The sequence below is a fragment of the Adiantum capillus-veneris genome, chromosome 4 (assembly GCF_014529385.1).
Source record: "Adiantum capillus-veneris isolate H3 chromosome 4, ASM1452938v2, whole genome shotgun sequence".
NCBI classification, from domain to species: Eukaryota; Viridiplantae; Streptophyta; class Polypodiopsida; order Polypodiales; family Pteridaceae; genus Adiantum; species Adiantum capillus-veneris.
The window spans coordinates 23,930,342-23,938,019 of record NC_140934.1 but is presented as its reverse complement, the minus strand read 5'-3'; positions in this window follow the sequence as shown (position 1 = coordinate 23,938,019).

The following is a 7,678-nucleotide window of genomic DNA, read 5'->3' as shown; positions in this document are numbered from 1 at the left end:
AAAATTTTGGAATTTTTGATTGAGGCTCATTTCGGCCTCCGTTTCCAGTATAGTCAGTACTGTGCATTCTATTTTATCATTTTGTGCAAAATTTTTGTCATTGCCATTTCTTGCATAACAGGTCCCTTACAGTCTTCTACGGTTTGTGCTATATAGCATGTGTTGTTCCCACTTTGTTTCTCCTCTTTTCGGGCAGTTTTCACATCAAGTGCATGCATTCTTCATGGCTGAAAACAACACATATGTGTTCAAGATGTTTGTTGTTGAGGACAGATTGGATGGGGACAATTACTCTATGTGGGCTTACATGATGCAACATTGTTCTTGTGTCAAAGGGTGTCTGGAATATTATGCAAGGCATTGATGTATGTCCTCGTTCTGAGGATGTAGGCAATGTTGAGGATGTTGTAGGTCTTGCTGTAAGGATTTTTGTTGTTAGTGTTACCGTATACATGTGGTAGTGATGTGTGTGAACACACTTAGGACCACCGGGTATCTTTTCCCTCTTTAGGAGGTTTTTTCCCCTATGCATTGTATCTACGCCCATCACTCTAGGGCTATCTATCTTTCCATTGCACACTAAGTAATACACTCTCTATTGTGTGCCTTGAGCTTCCTTCGTCTTCTCCAAGCTATGGTTGTTTTCATGCAACCCTAATTCCAACAATTGGTATCAAAGCAGGTTGCGTCCTCCCAGGCTTAGTCGCCAGCAGCTCCAACACATGCCTACTCACTTTCTCCGATTTCAGTGAGCTTTGGCGAGCGGTCGCAAGTCAACAAAAATATCGGAAGAGTTGGTAAAGCTTAGTCTTCTCAGATTTTTGATTCGGGCTCATTTCGGCCTCCGTTTCCACTACAGACACTGCACATGCTATTTTGTCATTTTGTGCAAAATTTTTATCAGTGCCGTTTTTTGCATAACAGGTCTCTTATAGTCTTCTATGGTTTGTGCTATATAGCACGTGTTGTTCCCGCTTTGTTTCTCCTCTTTTCGGGTAGTTTTCACATCAAGTGCAACATTTACCATGGCTGACAACAATAGAGAAGTGTTCAAGATGTTTGTTGTAGAGGACAGATTGGATGGGGACAATTACCCTATGTGGGCTTACATCATGCAACATGTTCTTGTGTCAAAGGGCATCTAGAATATTGTGCGGGGCATTGATATACGTCCTGGTTCTGAGGATGTAGGCGATGTTGAGGATGCTGCAGGTCTTGCTACAAGGATTGATGCTATTAGAGTTGTTTTGCCTACGGTAGAACAAGCTCGTTGGGATGTAAAGGATGCGCAAGCTCATGCGTTGATTGTGTTGTCTATGAAGCGCACCATTAATCCTCACATGCGTTCAGTGAAATCTACAAAACAGGCTTGGGATATTTCGATTGGTCTTTATGCAAGCTACAATGAGGCAAAAATTGCATTGCTGCATAAAGAGCTAGAGTCAAAGATTATACATGAGGAAGATGATATGGACACTTTCCTTGCTAGTGTCAAGGATATCAATGAGAAACTTATTTCTGTAGGTGAAGTCGTTTCAGACAGTTCCCTTGTGCAGAATGTTCTTGATGCCTTGCCAAACTCTTACTTGACTTTTGCTAGTACTTGGAGACTTATGACCCAAGGAAATCCTGAAGTTGTCAAGTTTGATGCATTGTGCACATTGTTGTTGCAAGAGTCACTTTCCAGAAAAAACAGGACTAGATAGCATGCAATTGAACAGGCCTTTATTGCTACTCAAAGAAAGGGAGGTAAAAACAACAATTCAGCCACTTCTTATGGTTCTTCTGCGATTGGAAAATCACCTATTCCTAATGCTTCTGTTGGCAGCAATTCATCTGGAAATTCTGGTGATAAGGGCAAAAAAAAGATGTGTTGACATTATTGTAAAGCTTATGATCACTTGATCAAGCAGTGTCCTAAGTGGAATTCCAAAGAGGCTAAGAAGAAAGAGGGTGGTTCCACTGCAAATGTTGGTTCCACTACAAATGCAGCTATTGTTGAGTCTTTTGTGAAAGGAGACTGTGATGTTGATATTGATGCACAATGGGCTTTTAGTGTAGTTTACCTATAATCATGTTGTCCATGATGCATGATTATCAGTTGGTGCAGATTCACATGTGTGGTATTTGATAGTGGTGCTACAAAGCACATTACCTCACATTGTGATTTGTTCACCTCTCTTGAGTCTGTCCCTCATGAGAATTCAGTTACTTACGCAAACATCTTATCCGGTTCAGGGAGTTGGAAAGGTTGTGCTTACAAGAACATTCCAATTTTTTCTGGCTCGCTGCTGCTCGCACCCCCTCTCCCCCCCTGCGCCATCGCCCTCCCTCACACCCTCGCGCTGTTCTCTTGCTTGTCCACCTCGCACTGCCCCCTTCCCCTCGCACTACCCCTGTTGCTGCCCGCTGCCGAGCTCCCCCAGCTCCCCCCCCCCCCCCTCTGCGCTGCCCCCTATTGCTCTCGGTTGCCCAGCCAGCCCAAAGCCGTCCCCGCAGTCAACCACGCCAGCCCACCCCCCTCCCTCTGTCTGCCCCCCTCACCAATTTTTTATCGTTAGCCTTCTCCCTCTCCATTCTTGCTTGACGGGCATCACCAGCACCATTGACGTGCTCGGTCCAGCAGGTCTTCCCCCCCTTTTTCGTTGACAATCCTCAGCCTTTTCTTTACCAGTATAGCAGACACAGATGGCGGCTCATGCTCCACCGCAGAGGGACTCCAATGAAGCCCCCTCACCCGACCCCACTGAGCCCACCATTCGACTTGCTCTCTTGCCGACAGAGCAAGCGAGCCTAGCCGCTGAGGTAGAGCGATTGCAGGCGACTTCGGTCATCTGCAAAATTCTCGGCACCCGACCTAGCAGAGGAGAGCTGCGAGACCTTCTCCAGGCCTGCCTTCTTGCAGAGGTGGGCAAGATCTTGGATGTCCAGATTCTGCGACGGGAGTACTATCAGATCGAGTTTGAGACCTCCGAGATGGCTTCCAAGGTCATATCTATGAGCCCACTAGCCATCCGAGCATCACGCGCCCACTTTCGACAGTGGCGACATGGTTTTGACCCGACTTTGGATGTGCTAGTAGAGGAGGCAGACATCCCAATCTCAGTCCGCTTTCCGGGTTTACGGAGGGAGTACCTACCACTTCTTTCCAGGCTTGGCTCCGCCATCGGGACTATCCTGGAGACACCTCGTACGGCAGCATCAGTAGCTGCCAAGGCGGCTGGCATCCCCTCAGTTCGAGTTTTGGACAGAGATACCCACACGCTCCCGAAGGTCATCCTTCTGCCTCGGGTGAGTGGGGGTTGGTTTAGACAGAGTGTGGAGTACTCGGGCCTCTCGAACCAATGCTTCATTTGCCGACAGATGGGCCACCTAGCAAAGGCCTGTCCACGGAGGAGGCCACGACCTGCACCTCAGCCTCAGCCCCAACCTGCCAAGGTTGGGCCCCAGCCACAGTCAGTAGCACAGCACACAGATTCAGAGCCACCCTCCGAGCCTGGGGCTCCAGCGGAGAAGGGGTGGCAGCAAGCCCGTGGCCGTCGACGCCAGGGGCCACAACGATAGCCTGGCACTCAGAGTGGCCCTCAGGTGCCTACTCAGCAGTTGTGGGTTCCCACGGGGAACCGCTTTGGTCCTCTTGAGCAGGAGGAGTCCCCTACGCCAGCCTCCACCTCCGCTTCACCCTCGACAACCGCTCCCCCTTTAGAGTTCCCCTCCTCCTCCTCATCCTCCCCCCCGCCCTCTGCTCCCGTCACCTCTCCACCTCGCCCCTCTACCTCTGTCGCCCCACCCCGCTCCTCCACTCCCCCCAGATCCTTCTCCCCCCCCCCCCCCCCTCCTGCTCCAGTTCCACAGTCGACTCAGGAGACTGGTCCCTCGCCGGCGGCTAGGAGATCTCTTGGCAGCGGCTTTGCCACGAGTCGCCTAGCGAGAGAGAGTCAACCCTTCTTGCGGCCCCCTCTGCAGATTCAGACATCCTCCCTTGCAGCTATTCCTCATGGTCTGACGATCATTGACCTCCGACGCCGCTGGGACTTTCTTCGACTACGGGTTCACTCGCTTTCTCGGCGATTTTGCAGCAGACCACGAGGCAGCCTGCTTCAAGGTCCATGCCTTGTTCCTCTCCGCTAGGGGGACAGAGGCCTTGGACTCAGCAGTTGGTTTCTCCTTCCCCCTCTATGGTAGGGCCGAGACAGAGTGGTCCCTCGACTCAATGTTGGGATGGTTGCATACACAGGTTCTCGAATTCTCTCATCACATGGGAGAACTTGGAGTTACAGATTTGTTGCAGACTTTCTGGCCACTGGCCAAGTTTGCGGTGACATCCCCAGACTGAGCAGGAAGTAGGCACATTGTGGTGTACTTCTTTGCTGATACGTAGTGTTTGCCTTGCTATGTATACATTCATAAGGACTCCTGGACAGAGGAGACTGCTCTACGCACGGCTCGCTCTGCTTGGGCTTGGGCTTGGGCTTGGCACTCACTATAGTCTCGCCTATCTAGAGGACGCTCGGATGCGAATTACTCCCCATCCAAGCCAGCCTCGAAGATAGCCCGTCTTGTTGCCGGTAGCATCTGTTCTCTCTCGCTCCCCATGAGGATAGTCTCGTGGAACGTGTAGGGACTAGGTGGGCCATAGTTTCAACGACAGCTGGGCCGATTGTGTCAGGAGATTCAGCGTTGCCTTGTGGGAGGAGAGATTGATCTCCTTATGCTTCAGGAGCACCATCTGTGTGAGAGCCGCATTCGGCAATGTGGTCAGATTTTGCGTGGATGGTATGATACCTTTTGGTCAGCTGCTTTTGGACCTGGAGGCATCCAGGGTGGGGTATGTATGACTATTGCGGATTCATTGCAGCAGGCCATTGTGGACAGAGGGATTACTGTGCCAGGCAGGGCTCAGTGGATTAATATGCAGGTCCAGGGTGGCCTTGTGGGCTTCCTGAACATCTATGCGCCCAATGTGGCAAGTGCTCGTGCAGAGTTTTGGTCACAGATTGTTGAGTCTTTGCCGCAGGCTGACCATTGGTGTGTAGGAGGGGACTTCAACATGTTGGAGTGCCCTTCTGTGGTGACAGGATTGGAGGCAGCCATGCTACTGTGCATGGAGTCGAGTTAGCAGCTTGGGAGAGGTTGTGTATGACTTTGAGGGTCTCGGATACATGGCAGCACTCTGGCTTTGTGAGGCCTCCAGCCAGTCCTGCCTTCTCTAGATCGAACCGCAGAGTGGGAGGAGTGAATCTATCATGGATAGATCGCTTCTACACTAGTGACCACTTCAGTGACTTAGGGGGATCAGTGGGCATCCTGGTAGGGACATCCTTCTCGGACCATGCACCAGTGATCCTCACAGTGGTGGCAGACAGGCAAAGGAGTGGGAGCACGATGCTTCGCATCCCAGAGCGGGTCTTGTTGGGCTCAGCACTTAGAGAGAGAGTAGAGGCTCTCTGGACAGAGGGCATGGACAGCCAGGTTCTACCTGCAGACAGAGTGGCCTTAGGCCTAGCTTAGCTTAGCCACTTTTTTCTCCAGGAGTCTCTGGCTCGCCAGGCTGCAGCGAGAGAGGAGGAGCAGTGTCTCAGACGAGGCATTGCTTCACTACAGAGGATGCAGGAGCAACATCCAGACAGTCCATGGTTGGAGGAGCAGTTACAGCAGGCTCGACAGGAGCTTGCTAGCACAGAGGAGAGGCGTCATGAGTTTGCCTTTCACCAACAGGCATCTCAGTGGACTCAGATGGATGACAGAGTGACAGGTGCTTTCTTTGAGATTGTGGGACCTCGGCACTCGCATGCCAAGGTCAATCAGTTGAGGAGACCTGATGGGTCAGTTGTTTGTGAGCCCGAGGATATGCGTGCAGTTGCTATTGACTTTTACCGTGAGTTACTATCGGGGCTGAGCCCCAGTCAGAGCGGCAGGATGCATGCAGGGAGCAGGTTTGGGCACAGATGCCTTATCTTTTGAGACTGAGGAGATGCTCCAGAGGCTAGAGATGACACTTCAGCTTGAGGAGCTGCACACGGCTCTTAGGGCCCTCCCTCGTGGTAGCTGTCCAGGTGAGGATGGGCTGACTCCCAGCTTTTTCTTGTAGTACTGGGACCTGCTTGGCCTAGATCTTTGTAGTGCCTTTCAGCACACAGGAGTGATGCCTGATAGCATGAGTGAGGGCCTGATTTACCTCATTCCAAAGGAGGGTGGCTCCTTGGATGAGATTCAACAGTGGCGCCCCATCACCATCCTCAACTCAGCCTACAAAATTCTTGCCAAGGCTCTGAGTTTGAGGATTCAGCCACTTTTGGAGAGCCTTATACATGGGACTCAGACACGTTTTGTCAAGGAACGCAGTATCCTTGACAACATCTTCACTTTTTGGGAGGCTTCTACCCTGGCACGGCTCCGTGGGGAGGACCTTGTGATTCTTCTTCTCGATTTTGAGAAGGCATACGACAGAGTTGACTGGGACTTTCTAGAGGGCACTCTACGTAGGATGGGCTTCTCAAATGCTTGGATAATAAGGGTGGCAGCTTTGTACAGACAGGCTCACAGTCAGGTGCTTTTGGCATGAGGTAGAGGTGAGCGCTTCATGCTCACATGCTCGGTCAGACAGGGTTGTCCTCTTGCCCCCTTTCTCTTTTTGTTCTATGCAGAGGCGATGAGAAAATTTTTGGTGTCACATCAAGTTGGTCTAAGGGGCTTAGTACTCCCTATTCGGGGAGATGAGCTACTGGACGCTGAGTTTGCCGATGACTTAGCCTTGTACTTAGAGGGCCAGGAGGCCAATCTGCACAGATGTGAGCAAGCTTTGGAGACCTTCTGTTGTGCATCGAGCGCACTGATCAACTGGAGAAAGACAGTGGATTTCTCGGTTGGCAGTGCTCCTGTGCCAGATTGGATGCCCGGAGAGGGTTTCAGGTGGATTCCCCCAAGGACTGCAATTCGGTACTTGCGTTGTTAGGTTGGTTTGGACTTGTCCCCCAAGCAGCAGATTGCTCCTCTTCTCCTATCCATCAGGAGAAAGTTGCTACATTGGAGCTCAGCACGACTTTCACTGGTTGGTAGAGTAGTAGTTGCCAACCAGGTGTTGTTGGCGACTATGTGGTACATCACTTCTTGCTAGATCTTCTCGAGTTCTTGTATTAGCCAGGTAGGGAGGCTGATCAAGAACTTCCTTTGGTCAGGTCGTGACACTCAGATTTCTCGAGCCAAGGTGGCTTGGTCGGTCATCACACTTCCTTGTTCTCAAGGAGGGCTTGGGATCATTGATCCAGCACAACAGAGTAGAGCCCTTCTTGGGAAGTTCGTAGTCAGAGGACTTCTTCCAGGAGAGGAGCCCTGGAAGGAGTTCTTGCTGCAGAGGCTTCGTGCCAGTGTGCGTCAGTCAAGAGGCCCCTGGCAACCTTCGACTAGATGGATCTTTACAGAGTTGCGCCGAGTTGGTTTGAGCAGGAGACTGGAGGACCGCTTCGCAGTGAGTTTGCTTCGATCTTGGGAGCTCTTACGGCGTGGCCTAGAGCAGAGACAGCCGACGTGCATGCAGGAGTGCCTACGGAAGCCCCTCGTCTGGAACCCCATGGTTAGCACTCAGAGAGGCCACTTGGTTGGTAGTCGGCCTCATGTTTCTTGGGGTCCCATGGCAGCAGCTCCAGCGCGCTCTCTAGGTGATTGGCTAGAGTTTACA